At 33.7% G+C, this 24,781-nt stretch overlaps 1 protein-coding gene across 10 annotated transcripts in view; it reads right to left on the reverse strand.

Moving 5' to 3' along the window:
• LOC145241346 (tubby protein homolog) overlaps window positions 1-24,781 on the reverse strand; it is a 480,960-nt gene that overhangs the window by 272,013 nt on the left and 184,166 nt on the right. Inside the window, exon 1 of one of the 10 annotated variants that reach the window (XM_080104209.1) lies at window positions 17,553-17,571. The exons of the other annotated variants lie outside the window; for them this stretch is intronic. The gene's annotated coding sequence lies outside the window, so the exon portion shown is untranslated. Of the gene's footprint in view, window positions 1-17,552; window positions 17,572-24,781 lie in introns of those variants that run through there. 10 annotated transcript variants of the gene reach the window in all.

Raw genomic sequence — 24,781 nt, forward strand, 5'->3', positions numbered from 1 at the left:
AGAATCGCCCATAAATTTGTAGTTATACCCCTCCTATTCTTTTGAATTCTGTCGGGTTGGTCTACTCATTGCTTTGGTTTCTTGGAGACCTGGGTAGAAAGTACCAATCAAGAATCCGTTCTTGACAATCAACCAAACAGGGGGTCAGGAACTGGCCCAGTACTTGTCAAACTGAAGTATGTCGCCTGAGCATTACCTAGTAGGTCCATCCTCCCAAGCCTTGCCACCTGGCTTTCGGGGCAAGGTTATTGCTTGTTGCCTGAGGCACCTCTATTGTGGAATGCTGACAGGGATGCTCAGGCAATTTTTGTAGGCCAGAGTGCTCCCTCCTTTAGATGCGCTGGCTTGACATCCCCACCTTCCAACCTTGTGTCACATCTTGCTGGGTTGGGCAGCATAAAAATATTTATCCTCCCATTCTTTGAATGTTGGAGTATGAGTCTCCTTGCTGCTTTGGTTGCTTGGAGACTTGGTTAGAAAATACCAATCAAGAGTCCGTTCTTGACAATCAGTCTGACAGGTGATGGCCAGGAACTGGAAGTTCACCCTTCCAGGTCTTACCACCTAGCTTTTGGGCGGGGCAAGTTTATTGCTTCTTGCCTGAGGCGTCCCTAACGGGTGATGCTCAGGTAATTTTTGATAGGCCAGATTGCCCTTCCTTTAGATGCGCTGGCTTGAAATCCCTACCTTCCAATCTTATGTCACATTTTGCTGAGGTGTGCAGCAAGAAAATCTCTATTCTCCCATGAATGTTGTGCTTTTAGGACTTGAAAAGTGGCGACTCGTCAGTAAAAAAAAAACAAAGCATAGATATGGAGAGTTTAGCTGAAAGAGATATGAAAAAAAAAAATATTGCAAAAGCAGAAAATATCAATTTTATGTTTTTGGTAGTTAATTTATGTCAATACAGCGAATGAACATGAAATGTAATTCCACCATAAAACGTTCACAAGATTAAACAGGTTTGATTTGCAATGAATCTCATTCTGACAGATGAAGAAAGACCAATATCTCCATGTTATTAAGGTATTGATAGCAAATGTTTCAGTTTTCACAGACCACCATTTTCTTCTTCTTTTTTTTTTGTTTCTACCCAACCTGAAAGTACTACTACTGTACTGAAGTAGCACTTGCCCTATACAGGTTGAACCAGCTTCCTCTGAAGGAGGAAGTTTTATGAGAGTATGAAATTCATAAGCGGTTCCCAGTCGCATGTATATCTCCGTTAAGGGAGATAACTACGTTAGGTATTTTTTAGCTTTTGTAAGGAGGTATCAACATTCTCCCACGTACAGCACCTGCTATTCATAAATGGCCACCCATCTAGTACTGACCAGGCTTGATATTGCTTAACTTCGGTGATCTAATGAGAATCAGTGTGTCAACGTGATTATACCTAAAAGCATAACCAAGACAGCAACATTACAGAATGTTATTTCTGTTCTCACAAATGACTTGAAGAAGCAAAGTACAATGTCATTACAAAGATATCTGCCATTTACAACTATTTGTATACTCTGATAAATGTTGCTACTACTATATAATGAATATAAGGAAAACAGCTGAAATCTTAAGGAAAACCCTCAAATGCGGAAACCAACCTACATAAGCTACAAACACTAATCACAGACACATGGAAACTGCAACAGAAGTAAAAAAAAAAAAAAAATGGAAACAACATCACATGAATTGATTTATTGGCCTTCGGGACAAGACCACAAAATCAGTCCTAATGCTACACCTCACCTTTTCTGTCCCCGGTCAGTGGAGGATAAATCCTTCCTGACCGAGACAATTTTAATTTTTGTTCCTATCCAGAGTGCCCCTTTTTGGTGAGCTGGATTCTCCCCACATTAAAAACCGACATTGTGTCTAACTCTGCCCTCGTGGGGAGGCAAGTAAACAGGAACATCACATAAACCCAACGAAAACAGAAGCTGCAAGAAATCTTATAAATTGTGCCCCCCCTCAAATAGAAATAATAAACAAATAACTAAAGATAAATAAATAAATTCACAAATAAAAATATAATCATAAGCTTTGGCAAAATAGTTGTGACGAGTCAAGGAGGATGGAAGGACCGAGGAAAGAACACTAACCAGACCCCCACTGGTGAGTGCAAGAAGTTCTAGTTTTGGGAGAAATTTATTGCCACCCAAATTTCACCAAAGAATAAATGGTCATTGCTAGCAAGAAATCAATGGGAAGTGGTTTTTGTCATAATGCAAAGTTATTTGCAAAGTTAATGAAAGCGGGGGAGAGTACTGAAAATCTAGGGAAGTTTTACTATCACTCAGAGTCCAGGTTATTATCAGTGAGAACTCCTAGTGAGTACAAATAATAAATCTAACACATAAGTTAATATAATACAATATTAAGATGGCATTTATTAATTTATAGTGTTGCGAAGATTAATCGGAATCAAAACTTTTTTGGGTCTCAGAATCGGTATTGGAAAAAAGTGTGCCTATATTCCGATGCCAAAAACGATTCCTTTAATTATCTTTTTTTAATTGATTTTGCTTTAAACAAAACATCCACTGCTGGGAGTAATAGTAAAACAATAGATATTTATTTTAAACGAACAGTAAAGCTAAAATCTAAAAATTCTCCCACCCACACGTGTGTTTTTATGTTTGAGAAAATATTTGCACATTTAACATGTTTTTATGGTAATCGGGAAAAAATAAAAACTTTATAGAGTTTAAAATTTAGAGATTTATAAAGAATCGGAATCGGGAATTAAGTATGAAATCGGGGGAAAAATATTGGAATCGTCCCATCACTATTAATTTATTACAATGTCATCAAATGACGCTCAATATACATTGTTGTAGAGCTATATGATATGGCATTTTGCAGGTATTTGATTTCCATTTTTTGTTAATATATAGAGCTGTAAAAATAATTAAGTTAGGTATATGTATATATTTTCATAAACAGGATTAACTCATGAACTAATTATAATTAACTAATTATGATTTTAGAAAACAGCTGCTAGGCATAAAGGTGAGTAATATTGGCTGTATTTAGTTTGGTTTCAAGCAAATGGAGTAAAAAGAGAGTGCAAGCGATTCATGAAAATTCAGAAATCTCTGATATTTGTGAACTTTTAACAATATGTACTAGGCATCCATTAATAAATATTCCTTAAATTTAAATTTCTTTGAGTTTTTTTTAATTTCAGGGAGGTGTTGACGTCCTCCTACATACAGCACGTGCAATTCCCAAATTTATCACCCATTTTAGTAATGACCAGACTGCTTAACTTCAATGAGCTGATGGGAACCAATGTGTCAACATGATTATACCGTGTAAAAGAGTGTAGTCATCAACAACTGCGGGTTTTTCAGACGTTTACATTATTTCTTTAATATTTTTATAACGCATTTCAAGCTTTGTTCAACTCTCTTCAGATATTTTTATATAAAGGTTTGTTTAAGTGAAAGTTTGAAATGTCTTTTTGGAAACAATAAGAGCAAATAGTTAATAAAACATGTTAAAAAAAACACTTTGAAAAAAGAGTTAAAAACATATGTAATCTGAAAAGTTTCATCAAATACTTTTGTATGGAAAATCCGGTCCCGCATTTTGCTAATTCCTACCCTCTGATGAGAAGAAAAGTATTTCTTCGAAACTCCGCAGATTAAGGACTATCCACTTATTAAGCGTTTCCTTTTCAGATTAAATGTTTATAACTCTTTTTCAAAGTGTTTTTTAACAGGTTTTATTAACTATTTGCTCTCATATATATATATATATATATATATATCTATCCACACACTTCAACATTAATTTTCTGAGGTTATATAATATATATTTATTTATTAATGATAGGACGATTCCAATATTTTTCCTGATTTCGATTTCAAGCCAATTACCAATTATAAATTCCGATACTTTGAAAATCTCTATACATGCAGTTGCGGAGGTATTGTTTTCTTTTTTTTTACTTTTTTTTTTTCAATCACCGTGAAAACCCATATATTATAAATATATATTTTTGCAAACGTAAAACAAACTGTTGATGTAATCTACGGATTTAATTTCACTGGCCATGTAAAATCAATTAATATTTATCATCTTGAGCTATGGAAAATTAAGTTTTAAACAAGATTAAACCTAAAAATAAGTAATAAACGGAATCGTTTTTGGTATCATAAAATAGGGGCTAATTTTAACGATTCTGATATCGATTCCTGGAGGGTAATTATTAATTTACTTTCACCATTCTTCTTATTCATTAATGCACAAAATACAAAAACAAGTGAAGCATGCATGGTTCCCCGTGAATTCACAGTGAACGAGGCATAAAAAAAAATGAATACATTCAGTATCTGCCCCCCCCCCCCCCATTTAGCCCCCAAAAGTCCCCAGGGGACATCAAATCCTGGTGAAAATGAACAAACGGTGCAGTTTTAGGCCTTAACATATGTAAATTTGTGTTCTGCATCATGCAAAAAAAGAAGTCCATCATTTGCCGACCCCCCCCCTTCATTTAGTTCGAAAAGTTCCCAAGGTCTTAACATATTTAAATTTGAGTCCAGCACCATGCAAAATGGCTAAATAGACATACACAGAAAATTTTGGATAAATATGGTAAAATAGTCCCAAAAATGGAGAAATATACAGAAATCAGTTAAAACTTTTCCGAAAGTTTTATAATAATCCAACGCATTATTTTTTTTTTTTTTGATAAAGCACAAAAGTGTCAATTTTAGCCATTTTAATCTGAAAGGCACCCCTATGGAGGCAACCAGAATTTTCCTTGAAAATCCATTCTGTTACTTTTTTACTCCTACCATGTTTAATGTTTGTGCAAAATTTAAAAAAATTTTCAAGCCATAATTATTGAGAAAATTGCGGACAGACGAACGAACAAACAGACGAATGAACAAGGGTGAATTTACAGGTTTACCCTTGTTTTGTCGGCGGACCAAAAAGGTTATAATTGGAAATTTTAAAAACTTTTATTACAAAATAAACAAACCATTTTTTTTTTATATAATTGGATTTTATTTTATTACAAAGAATCAAATCAAACATTTTGTTGGAGGGAGTGTTCCACCTTTGTTAGGCGATTACATGAGATTTTTATGATCTTGTCACTCGGACTTAGAATTAGTTGTAAAAGAAATTTGATTAACTCCCTAAATGAAAGAATGGTTACTCGAATGGTGCAGATCGATCGGATCTGCCCTATGAAAGCCAACACAAAAAGCTTGACCTTTTCTCTCTTGAGCACTGACAATTGCACAATGTCCTGATTTGGGCTTACAATCTCCTCAATGGGCATTATGAAATACCATATACTATTCACTTCTGCACCAGAGAGAAGTCTACGCAGGCACTGCAAGAAACTATTTCATCACGATTTCAATTGAACCGAAGGAGGGCTGCTTTCTCAATTAGAATTCCTGAATCTTGAAATAGACTTTCAAGTGAAGTAATAAATGCAACAACAACAATAATTCAAGTTCAATTTAGACAAGTGCTGGACTACTGTGTACTCTTCTATGTGAATTTTTACCACACATGGTATTGAAGTACAATTGCTTTATTTTTTACAAAATAAATTGAATTGCATTCCATCTAAAAAATGTTATAATGTTCATGATCTAATTTGGCAACATGACCCAGAATCGAAGTCATTTCATCAATTCTGATTAAAATTAGAATAAGGATTCTAGACAAAAGATTCAGTAGCATACATTTCTGGATGCTAATATTTGTAAAGTGACATAAAAGTGGTGCAAAACTGTTCTGTTTAGTGAAATCGTTTTATTAACTATTATTATTATTAACTGTTATTATCAACTATCATTATTAACTATTATTATTAAATATCATTATTTACTATTATTATTATTAACTGTTATTATCAACTATCATTATTTACTATTATTATTAACTGTTATTATCAACTATCATTATTTACTATTATTATTAACTGTTATGAACTGTCATTATTAACTATTATTATCAACTATCATTATTAACTATTATTATTAACTGTTATCATTTACTATTATTATTATTATTATTATTATTATTATTATTAACTGTTATTATCAACTATCATTAACTTATAAATTATCATTATTAACTGGTATTATGAACTATCATAATTTACTGAAATATTATTATTATTTACTATTATTATAAACTGTTATTATTAATTATTATTATTAACTATTATTAATAACTAGCAGCATATAGCAGAATACCAGCAACATTTTAATATGAATTGATACAAGTGCTGAACTACAGTGTCCTTATTTTTTTGTAAATTTTTACCACCTTTTCCCTACATGGTATTGAAGCAGCATTACTTAATTTTTTTTTTTTTTTTTTTTGACGAAAAAATTGAATTGAAATGATTATAAGTGAGTAAAATTCTAAATTTTTCCAAAATCTAAGCAGTCTAAAATTACAAAGGACTGTTTTGTTTTTTGTTTTTTTTATAAACAGCGCTTGTCGATTCCCAATTTTCAAAGTAGAACCCACCGCCAAGTAGAATTTTTCTATTTTACCCAATTGTCAAATACACTAGATGTATTAATAGATCCAAAATAGCTTATCAATAAATGTAACAATATCTGTAATCAGAAAAAACAAAAAAAAAAAAAAAACCACGTCTGAAGAAACAGAAGATCAACGACAGAAATTCTGACACGCTTATAAATACGAGATAAATATAGTTTACGCTGGAATCAATGGAAGATATTGATTTCTATAAGCAAGAAAAAGAGATGAAATAGAATAGGCGATTTTGTCAGAAGTAAAAACAAAAAGAAAATGCTCGAAGACTATTTTCTTTTTAAGAAGTACTCGTTATAGGTACGCAAATGATTTTTTGCATTCAGAAAACTTTTTTTTCTTATTATTCTCGCCCCCATATTATTCCATATTAAGGAGACGAAAGAAAATGAGATTCTATGAATTCTTCATTGTGCATAAGACAATTTCAAGAATGTATATGCACGCACACGCAACTTTAAAAACTTTTCATTTACTCTTAATTTCCACTGAAGACTAAACGAAAACTTTTTCCGTTTTTAGTTGGTTGGTTGGTTGGTTGTTTTACGGCATATCAACCCTTTTCGGGTTATTTAATACCGAATCCAAAGATTTTGAAGAAAAATTTTTTAATAGAATATATTTGTTGTTTTCAAGTCGGTTTCTATTAAACCCATATTTGGAACCCTAACAGGTACTACCACTCTGGGTCAGAGTGGACCTGGGAGCAATGGTAATTAAAGGGTGGCTCCACACTCCCCAAAGCCCACAAGCTGGGGCCTCACCACTGGATATAGTTTAAGGTCATATCCAGGACCTCCGTTTTTAGAAAAAATAAAAAACGAAATTATGGATGCTTCCTGAAAAGAACGAGGTCGATTATATTAAAACGAAATCCTATTTGAAGAAGAATTCACCTTTGTATCATTACTGTTCTCATATCGGGTGTTATTCTCACAACGTTTCGACCGATGTAACTTCCGACCATCTTCAGACGAGTTTTGCTGAGCTCGACAACTCACTAAACGAAATCAGAAATCATTATCTAAAATATTTTTAAACAAAACTTCACCTACATTTAAAAAGGGAGACATTCATGAGAAGCAGAAAGACCGAGAAAAATTCTGAGAGAGTTTCACCATTTTAGAAAAAAAACAAACAAAAAAAAACAAATAAGGGCCAGCTAATGAAACTGTATTAAAACTGGAATATAAGCTTGTCGTAAAGACGGAACCGTTGTACCATTTTTTTAGTTGCGTGCAAGCGACTGTTTGTTGATTGGTCGGTTTGTCCGTAAAACTTTTGTGCTTAGCCTTTTTGGTTAAGATCAGAGGTCTGTTGTTAATAGATGCTGTTCTTGGCCTTTTAAGTTTTTCTTGGCGTTTAAAAAAAAAAAAAAAAAATTGCACACACACACATACAGAAATTGTACATATATCCTTCTTTGCAAAAACGCTGGGTTTTTCATTAGTTAGTTTAGAGTCCACAGAGTGAATGAGGTATTGTGGTAAATGTTGCCAGTCAAGAGTAAAGTCGCCAAAGACTCCATTTTCACTTCAGTAACAAAGACCCTGCAACACTCCTCCTCCCAGATCTTATAGGGCCTTGTGCCTAAATTTGTTTTCTAAACTTGAATTTTACTTTTAATTTATTTTAATTTTACATTGAATTATTTTGATTGTAATTTTCATTTTAACGAAATAAATTATATATGAAGATCAAAGTGTAGTATCTGTTCCGGCAGATACTGCAAGCAAAGACCATATGTGGGGACAGCCCCACATATAAGACCATAGTCAATGTAGGGGCAACCCTTCTTACCAATTGTCACTATCCAGCTCCCCTACTCCCCGGGGAGTTGGTCCCCATTTCCCTTTGATCTTCACATTAAAAATCGGCCTTGTGCCTAATTTGCTCAGTGGGGAAGCAAATAAATACCCTTTTCTTGGTCTTTTGGCCAAGATCAAAGTGTAGTATCTGTCTTACTACATGCTGTACTTATTGTGATATAAAGTGGGGGATCACTTTTCTTTATTAATTTAATGTAAAATGATCACCCACTTTGTAACCAGTCAGTCTCAAAGCCATTTAAGTCATTCTCCAGATCATTCAAGTTGTTTTTGAAGGATTCTAGCTATTTTTTAAGCATTCAAGTCATTCTTAAGTTCATTCAATTCATCCTTAAGTTCATTAAAGTCATTCTAAGTCATTTACTTTTTATTTAAGTTATTTCAGACCATTTTTCGGTCATTTTAGTTTATCTTTAAGAATTTCATGTCAATCCTACATTCACGCATTCATTCATTACACAAGAGCACGCGACTAATGGCTATCGGCCTTGTTTTTTTAAGAAAAGTCATGAAGCCACTTAAGTAAGGAGCTAAACAAAATAGTACTTCATGGTTAAAAAGTTGCCAATGATAAGTATTAGATGAAATAGATTCTGACCCAGAAAACAGCAATTCTTCCCTCTTTGTCAGAAACATCACTCCTGAAATATGAGGACTAAAGGATAAAATAAGGAAAGCAAGAGTTACGCAACTGGCGAAAGTAAACTTAAGACCCAATGTCTACTCTCTTTAAATTATAATGTGTGATCGAGTTAGCAAGAAACCCTTGAGACTCGAACCAGAAAGAAATGTCTAATATTTTTTCCGTTTCTCTCCCTTATATGTTCATAATTTTCTGTCCCTTTTTCATTTATTTTTTTACAACGGAAAAACCGATGCATTCCTCTAATTGATCCATTTTGAAAAGATAATATTGTTGTTGTTAGAGTTGTAAGCCATGTTTAATTTCAGAACCGTTTCTGATGGTTAGTTGTTCTATACAAGTCCTGAAGGTGAGTGGTTCTCAGTAGACAGAACAGTTTCTGATGGTTCGTTGTTCTATACAAGTCCTGAAGGTGAGTGGTTCTCAGTAGACAGAACAGTTTCTGATGGTTCGTTGTTCTATACAAGTCCTGAAGGTGAGTGGTTCTCAGTAGACAGAACAGTTTCTGATGGTTCGTTGTTCTATACAAGTCCTGAAGGTGAGTGGTTCTCAGTAGACAGAACAGTTTCTGATGGTTCGTTGTTCTATACAAGTCCTGAAGGTGAGTGGTTCTCAGTAGACAGAACAGTTTCTGATGGTTAGTTGTTCTATACAAGTCCTGAAGGTGAGTGGTTCTCAGTAGACAGAACAGTTTCTGATGGTTCGTTGTTCTATACAAGTCCTGAAGGTGAGTGGTTCTCAGTAGACAGAACCGTTTCTGATGGTTCGTTGTTCTATACAAGTCCTGAAGATGAGTGGTTCTCAGTAGACAGAACAGTTTCTGATGGTTCGTTGTTCTATACAAGTCCTGAAGATGAGTGGTTCTCAGTAGACAGTTCTTGAGTTGGAAGCTACAGAGCAAAAGATTTTTTTCCATGTTGACACGAAGAAAACATATGCGAAGTTGCTACAGAAAAGGTTTCATTTTTATGGAGCAATCTTGGTTTCTAATTGGTTGATAGCAGAACGTGAATTAATTTGATCCGTCAGTTCCTAGCAGCATCGTTTATAAATAGAATCTCTCGACTTTGTGGGATCATACCCCATTACAACACAAAAATATTGCAATTGTTATTTTCTTTTCTTTTGTTTTTTTTTATTTGTTTTGTTTAATTATACACAGTATTTTCAAAAATCGACACTATCAGAAAAGAATTATTTTTAGATTATCAGGTACTTATTTACCCCCCTCCCCATCAATATCATTTTTAACCCCTAGAGGGTATAGTGAACAAATTGATAATTCTCCCTCCACCAGCCATCTAAAATTAATTCAGAAAAGAAATCCTTCACTCTATTTCCATAACAAGGTTTTCTTTCATTTTTCCCCCCCTTTCTTCTTTCTATATCGATTGATACTTTTCTCTTTTTCATTTTTGTAAAGTTTTAAAATTGAAATATTTTCTTACCTCTCGTTTTATTTATTTTAACTTCACTGATCGAGGCATTGTTCTATATGAATATTATTGCTAATATTAGCGAAACAAAGTTTTTTATACCCTCATTTTTGCCCGACCACATAAACTCGTTAAAACCATAATTTCGTAGCACAACCAATTCAAAACATTTATTCTGTGTGTCTTATGGTAGCAGCTACTCGTCCTTGAATATGACTTTTCCTTTCTTTTCTCTACAACTAAATCTGATCTTGTTTGTAGTTGATTAGCCAAGAAGCAACGATGTCTAATTATTTCTCGTACCTGCATGCTCTACGTTAACAGCCAATATCCATGCTAAATCAATCACTGACAAGTCGGATATAAATGCAAAGGTGAACTTTGCAGATCAATATTTTGACGTAAAAATAGCACCAAAGTTTCATCCATCATTTATTTTGGATATGTTGCATAATTAGTGAAATTTGACCTCTTTGTGTCACCTCAAAATAATCTTAAATAATCTGGGTATTTATGCAGTATAAGGACCGTGCTATCGTCGGAATTGTCCGGGCTGTTGCCGAAACACTGAACGCTTTAACCCTAAAACAAAAATCATTAAGAAAAAAAAAAATACATATTTTTTTTTATTGGAATCCTTTGAGATGAGTAAATTGTACAGGGTGACCCCCCCCCCCAAAAAAAATAAAACGAGGCCATCTAGAACATTTGCTGTAGAACGGAGAAAAAAAAGGCCAAAGACCCTAGTGTTTTGATGTGATGTTTTGAATATAATAAACTAGTTATGACCAAAGTTTCATTTCATTTGGACAAAACACTAAGAAACGGGGCCTAATTAGAGTTGGAGCCCGTTTTTTTTTGGGGGGGAGGGGGGGGTCACCCTGTATATTTATTTATTCGCGGACTATTATCCTCATCTTCATAGTTGTTGTTTCACAACGTTTCAGACAACTATTCCTCTGGCCTTCATCATATGGTTAACCACGACAGGATAGGAACGCCGAGTCTTATAACTGTATCCTCAATAATTACTGCCTTCCATAGTTGTTGTCTCACCACATTTTGGCCAACTAATCCTCTGACCTGCTTTGGGTAGGATTGAAACCGCTATCTTCAGACAATGCTCACATAGATTAAATGCCTCTATCCACTGCGCCACAGTTTCAATCATCCAAAGCAGGTCAGAAGATTAGTTGGCTAAAACGTGGTGAGTCAACAGCAACTGAGGATACAGTTAAAAAACTCAGCATCCCTCACGGTTAACCATTTGAAGAAGGCCAAAGGAATAGTTGTCCGAAACGTGGTGAAACAACAATAATTATAAAAATGAGGATAACAGCAAATAAATAAATAAATATACAAATATTTGTTTGCTATCACTGGTTTATTATAAAAAAAAAATCTATATATTAATACCATACTAACTTTAACGTACGTACGTGTGTCATGGTTTCCAGATAAATTATTCGATCAGGAGATCCTATTTATTAAAAAAGAAGAATGATACAATATTACGAACATTAAAATATTAGTATATAGATACGCTGATTTAATGTTCGTAGTATGTTATCACCTTCTATCCTCCTTTTTAATAAATAGGATCTCCCGATCAGGAAAAAAAAAAGTTTACATTTTGGGTTGTATGTGAAACTAAAATATATCATCTTGGTCTTCTAGCTGGGATCCAAGGATAGTATCTGTTCTGTCTAAAGATGGTACAATGATATTGTGGGGTTTGCATTTGCGCCAAACGTCCATACAATGGAAATATGTCACAAACTCCTATAAAGATATTGGAGATAAACCATAATAATCAGATATATTCTGACAATACATTAACCAGATTACTTTTTTTTTTCTTTTTTTTTTTTACATGGGGGGTCACCACTTATCAAGGCCTGGAGGCCACTCGAAGATAGGGGTTAATGGTATACATTAGTCATTGCGATTATAGCGTAGTAAACATAAGTAGTGGGAATTTTGTAAATCGGATTACTTGGGGGGGGGTCATCAAGAACTTGTTTATGTTGGACTTGAAGACAACCATATTGTAGTCAGCTGGAAAGCAGGCAATCGGAAGAGAGTTCCACAGGCGTGCAGTTCTAAGAAACTTTGTTCATGGAATCTACGTTTAGGTTTAGGCACAGATAAAAAGTGGGGGAAATTGTTGATAGTGGTTGTGGCTAGACAAGTGTTTTTCGTGAAAGTTTGGCAAGGGGAAAACATAGATTGAAGGTCAGAATATCGTGGAGGGGGGGGGGTCTCCATTCACACTGAACGTCCACAGAATGCCCAGCAGCAATATATTACATATGCAAGACGCTGATGTGAAATCTCCACAGGTCCTGCTAGTATATATAAATATCTATTTTGACTTGAATAAAAAAAGTCAAAGACTAAATCAAAAAAAAAAAAAAAAAGCATAAAAACAAATTTTTCGTTTTGCTACCAGTTGTTATTAAAAAAATAACTATATTTATTCATGAAATTTACTTTACAATGAATGTTTTTTTTCTTGACTTGAATTTCTTGCCATGAAAATAACGATAGAGCAGAGACAAGCTCACAACATTTCTTCTGTGGAAAAGAGAATGCAGGGAAGAGAAAAGAAACATTATCTAATAGGTTTCGAAAACGGTTTTGAACTCTATCCAGGCTGGATAGGGTGCATTGAGCAGCTCTTCTCCAGATGTAGCAACAATACGCCATTTTAGGGAGTTTCTGACTCTTATACAGACAGAGGATTGCATTGGTAATGAGATACCTACTGGAACGGTAGAGTGACCCAACCATTTTTCCGGCGATCTTGGCAACAGATTTGATGTATGCGTTCCATTTCAGACCAGAAGTGAAGGTCAGTCGAGAAGGTAGAGTATCTCAAAATATTAGGTTGTATTATTAATTTAATTAACAGCAACCTGATTTGATGATAATGTGAGAACGATAAAAAATATTTTTTTCATATTTATTCATTTAAAAGATATATGGTGTCCTAAAATTGAATATGAAATTGATTGCTTGTTAACCAACTGGAACACTTAAACAATGTTTTGCTTTTTGCTATAGAAATCTATTAGTGTTGCCATGGATGTCACGTGAATAAAGTTTACCCGTTTGCAATCGGTGCATGAAACCAAAAGGCAAGGTGAAATAGATTAGGAATTAACAGGCGAGTAGAACTTATTCTCCAAGATTAGACAAAAGAAATGTTCCCAAAGATACAAGTTCTAAATTTAGTTCATTGGATTTTCTATTTCAAGACTTATTTTCTTTCATTCTTTCATAAACACCAACTCTCTCTTGCTTTTCCCATGGAAACCAATATTTAAAATAAAAAGAAAAACAAAAGGTGTCCGCCAACAAAGAGACGAAGTTTCTATTAAAAAAAAAAAATAATTTAAATGACTGGGTAATCCCATATTGTTTGATTCTATTTATTTATTCATTTATTTTTAGAAAATCTACTTTGATCCCGTAGTTTTAAATTCAGTTCTAAATTTTAAAAGACAAACTCAAAGAGTTCTGCAAATCCAAGATTAGCATGATCGGAAGTTGCCATGGTTTGTGTTATGAAACTACAGTGGTAAAATCCTCATACAAGGAAAACAAATATCCAAGGATTTGGACAGACCTTAAAAGTCGTAGTGGGAAGGAGGGAAGGATGGGGAAAACTTCTACTAAAGAAAAAATTTTGCTTTTCAGTTATTGATTACAATAAACATTTCAGGAAAACATAATTAAGATTTATTTCTTACTAGCGGGGGTACCCGGCGGTGCCCGGGTGTTTGGAGGTGTGTGTTGGTGGGGGGGGTAGATTAAAACAACCCTGTTTAAAAAAAAAAACAAAAAAAAACGTTAGACTTAGACTCGTGTCTCCACGTTGCCCGAGAAAATTACGGAAACCAAGAATCGCATTGACTGGAAAAGATCAGAATGACTCTTTTCATTCAAAATAATAAGCTTGTATCCATGATAAAAAAAAAAGAAGTTACTTGATGTGTATGGGTGTGGGAGGGAAGTACACATTGATTTGCATGCTTGGTCACAGTGTATGTATAAGTGTTTTGAGGGAGAAGAGGGGTCTCTGTATTAATAAAAATGAAAAACGTTACTAAACAAGCCGAGCGTGCGGGGTTCTCCCCCACAAAGTGAAAAATTTACTTTCACCATGACGAATGTTTGTGCAAAATTTCGAAAAAAATCCAAGGCATGGTTATTGAGAAAAGTGCAAACAAACGAACAGATGAACGATTCGGAGGCAATTTTACCCCTATAATGGCTCCTAGGTGAGCAACCAGAGTTATCCCGGAAAACCTGTTCTGGCAAAAATTATTTGTCACCATGACTAATGGTTGTGCAAAAATTTTTTTAAATCCATGGCGTGGTTATTGAAAAAAGTGTGAACGAACAAACTGGAGTGAATTAATAAGTTCAATCCCTCATTAGTTGGGGAACCAATAAGAAAACAATAATAATAAATATTGTAATTGTATATAATTGAATATAGTAAGTCATTACTAACCAGCAGAGCGCTACCACTGTCAACTAAAGAGTCTAGCAAACGTGTGTACTCAGTGTGATGATGCATGGAAGTGAAACCTGGTAAATGAGAGTTGAGGACAGGAGTTGCATGGAGAGAAATGATATGAGAATGATATGATGGATATGTAATGCGAGTCTTCTGGACATAAAATACGCTTAAATATGATATTTTAATTTATGCAGATTTCGTATTTATTATTATAGAGTCAATTCTCTATTGATTATTATATTGTACCAGTATATAGTAGTGATTTCAAAAGTAAAAAAAAAAAATGATTTGAGTGCCATGAGTTAGAATCGAAATAAAAACATAGTGCTCCAGCCTTAGTCATTATTGTTTGAGCTACCGTTAGATAGATAAGAAATAGTTAAAAATGAACCAACTTTAACCTATATATATATATATGTGTGTGTGTGTGTGTGCGCATGTATACAAATAACACATTTTTTTTCAATTTTGACCCATTACCGGCTAAAAACTCATAAAAGAACGGTCCACAAAAAATACAATCATTTGACCGACCTTGTGTCTCGGAAGAGATGCACTTTGAAAAAAAATAGAAAAAGACAGACAGACACACAGACAGTTTCATAAATTAGATTTAATTTAGACAGTATATGGAGATGTGTTTAGAACAGGAGGCTTCGACGGTATGGTCACATTGAAAGAATGGATGAGAGTTCTTGGGTAAGTGGATGTAGAACAATTACAGTAACATGTTTAGGTCATAGGGGAAGACCAAGAAAATCATGGACGGAAATTATAGAAATGAACTTGGGGGGGGGGGATTCCTTTTTATTACACATACATTTGACAGATGCCAAAAAGCTGTAATTGGACAAACAAACATCATTTTGACTTAATTCCAAACATCTCAAGTCATGCCAGGGATTACCACCACCAAAGTATATAAGACGACGAAGAAGAAAATAAAAACAAATAAAATGAACTGTCCAATTTCCTGAAGATGAATATTTTAGTATTCAAAAATTTGAAAGAAAAAAAAATTTCAATTTTTTTTTTTTTTTATGAACAACAATTTCATGCTTTCTAACCGTTAAATCTCTTAAAGAGATAGGTAAGTTGACGAGTCTTAAAACCGTATGTTAAACCAAATATGATGTTGAGTGTATGATTGCTGGAAGGGGTGTAATTTTGTTGCTAAAGGAGTTTGTCGGGGATATGTACGTCGAGGGGACACAAGTGCAATAAGTTCATCAGAGCATGATGTATAGCTTTCATTTATGCATTAAGTGTAGAAAAATATGGATGTGCTACAAATGTAAGCCTTTAGACTACTGTTCTCATCTTCGATGTTATTCTTACAACGTTTCCACCAATGTCACCTCCAAGCGTCTCCAAGTGCATCCTGTTGAATTTCAAACTTAACTATTTTGTTTTTTTAATTAACGGAGGAGAAGGTAAATTGCTTTCGTTCGCTCAGTCAGTAATTTCGATAAGATGCAGTCAAAGAAGGTCGGAGGCTGCATCCACTGAAACGTAATAACAGCATCCAAGAGGAGAATAATAGTCTGAATAATTCAAATTATTAATCATCATCTCAAAAATTCTGAAACTCGTACGTGGATTTCTCACCTATCGAATAAATTGTACTTTGTGGCTGGAGGAGTGTGCTTTGCAGTTTTCCAAAATTCATTTTTAATTAATTACCTTCATAAAGGATCCCAACTATAAAATAGGTTAGAAACTTTAGGTTGAACTACTTTATTACTAGACAAAAATAACTTAAGACTTTCAAAATAATGAGTTTTTAAATATGGAAGCTATATATGGAGAGAAATTTGCATAGGAATGGTGGCGCTTCATTCTTAGCCTATCATAATCTATGGTGAGAATCACAGATATATAAAGCTAGCAGGTATCCTGGCGTTGCCTGGGAAGAAAATAAAGACATGATGCAATCCTCAACTTGCATAAAAACCACATATGTTCTAAGACAGAATAAGTTTTTCACATCTCTAGCATTATTTTCATTTTACATACTCAACTGACCTCCAATCTCCGGTTCATTTATGCAAAACATTCACAGCAAAAACTTGTCTAGCTTCAACTACTCTAAAGAATTTTTCTTTATTTGTGTAACTCAAACTAGTTGCAACCTCCATGAATAAATTTTTTTTTCCAATAACGTTTTTATTCATGGAATGCAATATCGCAGAACTGCTTCCCAGCTGAATATAACATGTGTCGTTTTCAAGTCTAATGTTGACAAATTTTTTGTGGAGCTGTCCTTTTAAGTAATAAAATTCTTTGGTCTACTATTCTCATCGGCAGTGTCATTTTCACAATGTTTCGGTTGATGTAAACTCTGACCTTTTTCAAATATATCTTGTCAAACTTGAGAATGTTTCAGTCGTCCAAATTCCTGAGTTTGACAGAAACATTCCCGAACTTGACAAGACACACCTGACGAAGGTCTGAGGTAACATCAACAAAAACGTTGTGAAAATGACACTCAAGATGAGAACAGTAGTCCGAAGACTTCAAATAATACAAATAACCAATCGTCATCTAAAAAATTCAGAAATATAAAATCTGACCATTTCACTCATCATTTCTGAACTTCTGAAGATGTTATTCTTCACCGACTGAAAATTTCATCGATTCCTATCTTCGACTCCGCTTTGGACCTTGATAACCATTTGTGAAAAAAAAAAAAATAAAAAATGAAATAAAATTAAAAAAATAAAAATAAAAATAAAAGTGAATTAAAGCCACTTGTTAACATACTCGAAGAATTTGGATATGAAATTTTTATTTCATCTCTCGTTAAATTTATGTGGTAATATTTAAAAACTACAATCGACAACGAGTGAGAACATGTTGAAAAACATTTTATCGACATTAGATTTTTTTTTTTTTATAACAAGAGATTTGTTAATGTACTAACAAAAAAGGAAACTGAAAAAAAAACCAAAAAAAAAAACAGGTCTGATCCGATAATTCGATTGACATTTCTTATTTTGATAAAACCAAAAATGTCACTTGCAACGACAACTGATGTGATGAATTGGAAGGAAAAACTGGCTTTCAGAAGAAACTTGTGCATCTTTTAGAGAAATAGTTTTTGCAACAATTCAACTCTCGAGTCATCATCAGATTGACATTTTAACTCGATTAAAAGTTCTTCGAAAGTTTGCAAAGACGCAAAATAAAAAAAATAAAAACATTGTAATAGAAAAAAAAAAAAGGAAAAGTCTTTACGATAAAAATAAAAATCTACCAAATAATTCTCCCTTTTAGTGAGTGCCCTCCTCACAGTTTGGAAGTTGACGGTGATGAAGTAGATAATGATGCAAACTGACAGTGATGAAGTGGATGATAGCTACACAGACGGATGACCAGCATGTGTCAGGCCCACAGCATACACATACTACTGAAGACCGCTTGTGAATTTTATATGCCTTAGAAAATTCCTCCTTTGGAAGAAGCTGGTTGGGCTCAATCAGAATGCATGCCACACCAAGACTGGACAGGACACAGTGCCATTTTTACATGGTCTCTTGTAACTACTTAATTCTTGAAGTAATCAGAGAAATCAACGCCAACAGCAGAATCAAGCTGCTAAAAAAAAATCATACCATATGAATTTATCTTTTTTAGTCAAAGGTTGGCAACCAATGTCTTTCCAAGTAAGTTTGCTGTTTTTCATGACAAGGTTTTCGAAAGAGGCTGATTGAAGTATTAGCCCCCAGGCCAACCCTATCATAAAAAAAAATAAAATAAAATGATTGATCATAAATGAGGGTGACCCAAAGGCTCACTTTCCATTAACTATTGCACCAGGATATAGAAGATGCGACTCCTTTTCCACGAGGACTCCACTTACCCATGATACTCATCTTATAATGCTGAGTGTTAAATAAGGGGGCATTAAGTATCATTTGTTTTTTAAGTCTTTGACTCGACTGAGGATTGAAACCTGATCTGCTGATCCATTAGCAAACATCTTCACTATTATACCAAACTATCATAACTGATATTGTTTCAGAGTTTCCCTTCTCCTAAACTAGTTGTCTTACGAAAACTGGAGAACCTAGTCTATCTTGCTATCACCGAGGAGGATGTACATAGATTAATATAGTTCCCTAGAGTATTAGTCCGCTATATTTTCACTTACCAACGGGTTTATTACCCGTAATACACCAGTGTAAACTTAAGTTGTTGCTAGTCTATTTAATACAATCACTCAGACACACATTGATGTTTTTATGAAAGTTTTATTAAAAAAAAAAACAGTCGCAGAAAGCAGTAGTAGTAGTAGTTGTAATATTGCATGGGTTAGACTTCTATACCACTAATTTTTAGCCTCTCTGAGAAATTGCCTTCGTATAGATGGTCTGTCGCATAGCCTCCTTTCAGTTAGGTGACTCGACAGTGTAGGATCAGATGGCCTAGGTCCTGGGGAGCCTCCTTGCACTTTTGCCCAAATTGGGGAGTCTATTTGTCTCCATCTGTGTTTGTTTACTGCTGTCCGGCAGTGTCTAAGCAGTCTAAGAAAGAGAGAAAAACAGACTGCTTTACCGCACCCGACCACGTTGTCTCTAATCTATAGGATATCACTCAAACCGTTCCATTCAAACGCAGCCTCACTGTGTATGTAACAAGTGAAAGTGATACAATAGCCCCCCCCCACACCCTCATCCCCACCTCTCTGACCAAACTCAACAAGCAATACTACTGCACCACCGCCATTTCCTTAAAAAGCAATAAAGATGCAATAAAATGATTAACGAGTCATCAATTTGTGATGATTCTGACGTTAAGATGAGGTTTTTAGCAAAATCATTGTTAGGCTTGTTAAGCACAAAGTAGTTTTGTATGTTGCACTGAATTTTATAGACTCATCAAAGAGGCCACAAGGAGGGGGAAGGTGCTTTGGATGAAGGAGGGAACTGGGGGTGAGGAGGAGATAAGGCTTTAATTTTCCCGAGTTTCAAACAAGTTCTTCTCATATGCCTCTTCAACAATGAAATTAAATAAGAAAGATTGTTGCACACATTGAGTCATTTCAAACGATTTAAGTGTGACTCAGGTTACGTCATCAAATCGACAAACTAAAAAAAAGAAGCTGCCTTGCAATAATATATATACACACACAATATATTTTATAGCCAGTTAAAAATAAAGTTATAACTTAAAATATTCCAGCATTAAGATTTTCTTTTTAATTCAATTTAACATTATATAATCAATTCTTAATGCTGCCATATTTAAATTATAAATTTATTATATTTTTACTAGAATATATTGTCCCTTTTCTTTTCCATGTTTAAGCTTAACCATATTACTTTTCATGCTCGCATTTTCTATTGTAATATATTAATGTATGCGTATATATTTTTATTTTAAAAATTTTGCCTACCTAACTCCTCGTAGAGTTTTTGGTCTAAAGACATGAAACTTCATAAATAAAATATTCGAACCTATGCAAAACTTTATATTTGGGTTTTAGCCATGAGAAAATCGATACAAAAGTGTGGAATTACAAAAACAAAATGAAATTTGTCAAGTGAAGGTCAAACGCCGGCATTATATGCATACATAACGTAGTAGCTATTGGTTCATGTTTTAATTTTTAGCCTTGCAGCAAACACGTCTTCATAGCTCAGTCATTAACGTCAAAGGAAAAAATAAATCATAAGCTAAACGTTTTGGTTTCGATTCTCAGTGGTGGCGCACGAGTCATTTTTTTTTCTTTTTTTAAACTTTTTAAATCACTAGCAGGGCTACCCGGCGTTGCTCGGGACCGTATAAATAATGAAAAAACAAAAGCAGATATTGAACATATGTTTTATTCTTAGGGGAGAGGAATCTTTCATCTCAAGTTTTAGCGTTACAAACAAACATTTGTCTTTTATATATATAGATAATGACAGGTTTTTTGGGGGCCCCCCTCGGAGATTACTGATCAGTTGACCAACTTCTAGTAGTCCGTTTGACGTGAAATTTCGATATTTGTCATCCGGGTGATGGGGCTTCGATATGATACCAAATTTGTCAAATTTGGTTCCGTCTTTCAAAAGTTTTAGCGTTACAAACAAACATACATACATACACACAGACGTTTGGCTTTTATATATATAGATTACTATGTATTGGGTCAATATAATACAATAAATACGAAATCTGCATTAATCAAAATATCATATTTAAGCATATTTTACAACTGGGCAATGCCGGGAAGTCAGCGTGTGCTTCTTTAGCACCTTCCCTCAAGGTCACAAATAGAGGTTCAGCTAATATTTAAGATCTTACACTTTTAAAAGGATTTATACGAGAGAGAAGGAGGTATATACCGGAGTATCAACAGAGATAGAGACAGAGACATATGAACAGAGTGAGAAGAAAATATAAACAGAGAGGAGAGAGAGAAAGAAGGAAAGAAAGAAGAAAACGAGAAAAAAGAGATACAAATAAAATAAAAGCTTCAAGAATCAGACTGACTTTTTTTATATATGTCTGTAACATCAACATCTAACAGCATCTTGTTGTCTAAGCATTTCTTGAAAAGGTTCCATGCATCATTTGTTCTGTCACACTTATATTGGAAATAGCATTTTCATCGATGAATGCACAGTTTAACCGGACGCATCTTAATTCCTTGTTTACTGAACAGACCAAAGTTACAGCTTAAAAAAAAACAAAAAACAACAAAAACTGCTTTTAACTATTTTACCTTCCCATTTTTCAACTAATTCCATTTGTGACCTAATCAGAAAGCAATTTCCTCGTTCATCATAGAAAATCATTTGTTCGGACTGACTTTCCTTAAAAAGTGAATAAACATAACACGAAAAAAGAGATAAAATATTTTCTAAATAAAGATCATCCAAAACACTGCGGACAAGACGAAAGTATTTCTAAAGTTACGACAAAAACAAAGCAACAACCAAAAGGTCAAAATTAAATTTAGACTATTTCATTCATAATAATACACATATTTCGTTCATAATTAATACACATATTTCGTTCATAATTAATACACATATTTCGTTCATAATTAATACACATATTTCGTTCATAATTAATACACATATTTCGTTCATAATTAATACACATATTTCGTTCATAATTAATACACATATTTCATTCATAATTAATACACATATTTCGTTCATAATTAATACACATATTTCGTTCATAATTAATACACATATTTCGTTCATAATTAATACACATATTTCGTTCATAATTAATACACATATTTCATTCATAATTAATACACATATTTCATTCATAATTAATAAACAAGGTTCCCAATAAATAAATAGAAAATTTTATTTTAACATAACATGAAAGAAATAGATAACTGCAATATAAAAACTAACAAAGGGTACATTTCCATTCTCTCGTGCAAAAGTTAGCAAGTAAAACACATGCCATTTTTAGCACCCTCTAACTCTGGATAAAACTATTTCAAGTGGTGAGGAGAATCGAGAAGGCAAACAGAAACTCAGATAACCACCACAGACTTGACCCATCACGTGAATTGAATTCAGAAAGAAATGTTTCTCTTTAGATCAGAAATGATAATTAATATATGAAAAATTAAATTACTGACGCAATTCTATAATTTTATATAAAAATTTTAGTAATATATTTAAATAGCTTAAACACTGACAAAGCACGATTTTTTTTTCTGCAGTGTTTGAGTAAGGGTTTACACTAGTACATCTTATATATGAAGTAAAATAAATTTTCCCCTTATTTAAATGCCCATTATCGTTTACACTAATACATCTTATACAGGGTGACCCCCCCCAAAAAAAAAAAATAAAAGCTAAATGGAGGCCATCTAGAACATATGCTGTAGAACGGAGAAAAAAAAAAGGCCAAAACCATGTAGTGTTTTGATGTGATGTTTTGAATATAATAAACTAATTATGACCAAAGTTTCATTTCATTCGGACAAAACACTAAGAAACGGGGCCAAATTAGAGTTGGGCCCGTTTTTTTTGGTCACCCTGTATATGAAGTAAAATGAATTTTCCCCTTATTTCAATGACCATTATCGTTTATACTAATACATCTTTTATTTGAAGTAAAATGAATTTCCCCCTTATTTCAATGGCCATTATCGATGTTGAACCAAAACGTGTATATACAAATCTAGTCTAATAGCCACTTAGGCCAGTTCGTGGTGTATGTTTTAAAAAAATATATATGCCTTTGTTTTGTTTGCTTTCAATTTATTTATTTATTATTTATTTATTTTTTACCGCCGTTCCCGCAGCTTCTCCCGAAACAATATTTAAACAGCTACTCTCACAGCCATCCATTTCACCGGGAACTGTTCTTAAGTTCACTATATAGTCGCATCACCGTTAGTATTTAATATTTTCGTTCTATAAATTACACCAGTTTTTTTTTTGTTGTTTTTTTTTAATCCAAATACAGAAATACAGGACGCTCCCTTCAAATATTCTTTCGATTTTTAAAGAATGATGTTATACATGAATATCGGCTTAGCATGAAAAATCAATAAAAAAAGAAAGAGCCATTTACGAAGTCAATAAACTTTCTTCTTTATTTTCTTTCATATTTCTCCTCTCCTAGATTCATATGACAATACATCACACTGGGTACATTAACAATTTACTTACATCTCTATTTTTCGTATTTAGTTCTGGATTTTTGGTTTTTAAATAATAAAATAAACAAAGATTGAAGGGATTCTCGGAATACCATTTTGTTTTTCTTTTCTTATATTTTTTTTTAATTGCAACGTCCCTATTTATATTGAAACGTCTTAAAAAAAAAAAGAAAAAAGTCTTTTGAATCTTTTTAATGGCTTAACAAAAAAAAAAAAGAAAAAAGTCTTTTGAATCTTTTTAATGACTTAACAAAAAGACAAAAAAGGGAGAAATGAGAATGCAGCAAGCATAAACAAAACAGGTGGAAATCGAGAAATTAAAATGTAAATAAACGGTTAATGCATCTGATTATCAATGAAGAAATTCGTATTTACATTCGTACATTAAACAAAAAGCCTTCATCCGAAACAAATACATCCAGAAAGTATTTTTCCCTACTTTTCTAGTTGTTATTTTACAGTAGCATCAGGAGAGCTGCAGTTTACACTGGGCAACTATAAGCAGCAAGTATTTAAATAGTTTAAATTTGGTGCCTGGAATTTCTTGAGTTCATTTACTTTTAAGAGAAATGCTAAAACACACGTGTGTGTGTGTGTGTCTGTGTGTGAGAGAGAGAGAGAGAGAGAGAGAGAGAGAGAGAGGGGGAGTGTGTGTGTGAAAGCGTGTATGGGAGGGAAGAGTGTGTGCGTGTGCGTGAAGGAGAGTGTGTGTGTGTGGAGGGGAAGTGTGTGTGTGTATGTGTGTGTGTGTATGTGTGGGGAGGGGAAGTGTGTGTGTGTGTGTGTGTGTGAGGGAGTGTGTGGTGTGTGGGGGAGTGTGTTTGTGTGTGTGTGTGTGTGTGTGTGGCGACAGAGCGAACAGTATATGGCACTTGAAAATTTCTCACCTTGCATTCTTCAAACCATGTACTGTTGATAATATCTAAACTCAAACCATAAGTTTTATCACGGATACTGAGCACTCTCCTACAAACCGAACAACTAATCTATATTATATTTCTCTTAGCCTGTTTGTTAGTGCCACTTTTTCTGAAACTACTGACTGAAATTTTGCATAGACTTTTGTTACAAGGTGCAGCGAACTAAGTATTATGGTATACATTCGATGCACACTTATGGATCAATAGGGATTAGTATTTAATTAAAAAACGAGCATAAATTTAACCATATTTA

This window comes from Euprymna scolopes, chromosome 20 (assembly GCF_053919585.1).
Source record: "Euprymna scolopes isolate OS-2025 chromosome 20, ASM5391958v1, whole genome shotgun sequence".
NCBI classification, from domain to species: domain Eukaryota; kingdom Metazoa; phylum Mollusca; class Cephalopoda; order Sepiida; family Sepiolidae; genus Euprymna; species Euprymna scolopes.